This window comes from Aplysia californica, unplaced genomic scaffold (assembly GCF_000002075.1).
Source record: "Aplysia californica isolate F4 #8 unplaced genomic scaffold, AplCal3.0 scaffold00163, whole genome shotgun sequence".
Classification (NCBI taxonomy): Eukaryota; Metazoa; Mollusca; class Gastropoda; order Aplysiida; family Aplysiidae; genus Aplysia; species Aplysia californica.
In genome coordinates this window covers 882,723-883,935 of record NW_004797433.1, presented here as the reverse complement: position 1 = coordinate 883,935, position 1,213 = coordinate 882,723, and positions in this window count along the sequence as shown.

Here is a 1,213-nt window from a genome sequence, read left to right as displayed (position 1 = left end):
CAGACAGACAGACAGACAGACAGACAGACAGACACACACACACACACACACACACAGAGAGAGAGAGAGAGAGAGAGAGAGAGAGAGAGAGAGTTTTTGTCACTGAGCTTTCTCACAAGCACAGACCATTACTTTGGGTGCGTTTATTTTTGCCGGCTGACATTTTACTCTGCTTCCTGTGTCGAACATATTTGCACCTTTTTTTTCTTTGCTATTTGATCTTCTGTTTTTATTTAACGGTTTGGGTTGGAGAGACGGACGACAGCGATTCGACTGAATGATAGAGTGACCTAGAGCTATAGGACAAAGGTGTTGGGTTTTTTTTAGTGGGCCTTTCTACCAATTCTTAGTGTGCAGACTCCTCTCATTTTGTAGATCGGAAAACTTCCCACATTGGCATGATTCTGTGTTTGTCGCATTCTCACACAAATAATTATGAAAATACATTGTTTGTTTGTTTGTTTTGGTAAGTGTTTTTACGGCGCTCGCAACTGCATAAGGTCATATGAGCGCGCGGGACACACTTAATATTTTTTAGTTGGTAGGAAATTTTGAATTTTGCCCGGGTGGCGGCCGAAGCCTACTTTTATCGATTTTAGGCCACCAAGCGATCTTTAACGTGCGCAGCTTGCACACGGACCCTCCGAGATTTTTCGCCCTTGTCCGAGAAGGCTAGGTGTAGATCTTTCCTGCCAGAAGAACAGGGGTGTGGCAGAAAGACAGCTGTAAGAAGGAGTCAAGGGGTAGAGGTAGAAAGGCTGCTGGAAGAGTCAGGAGCCCAGAGGAGGGGGCAAAGGAGGTGAGGGGATGGGGGCAGAAAGAGGAGACGAAAGCAGACGACAGAATATTGCCAGAGAGCAGGAAAGGATGGGAGAGGAGACAATTTTAGAGAAGAAAATTTTTCGGTCGCTACTCGGATTCGAACCCGGAACCTTTGAATGAGAGGCCAACACCTTAACCTCTTGGCCACGAGAGACCCCGTGTAAATACATGTAAACTAAATTCGTTTTTCTTTGATAGCAGTGTATTCTTGAACCGTATTCGCTTAAATATAAATTCCCAAATCTCTGACACAAGAGTGTCAATTGATGCTTTAGTATGTAATGGATCCCGGGAAAAAGCCGTTGTTGAACGCTCTGAAAGCTAACTATAGAGCTAATACGAAGGTTGACCTTAATTTTTTTAAAAATTAATTTAATATTTTTTTATTTAA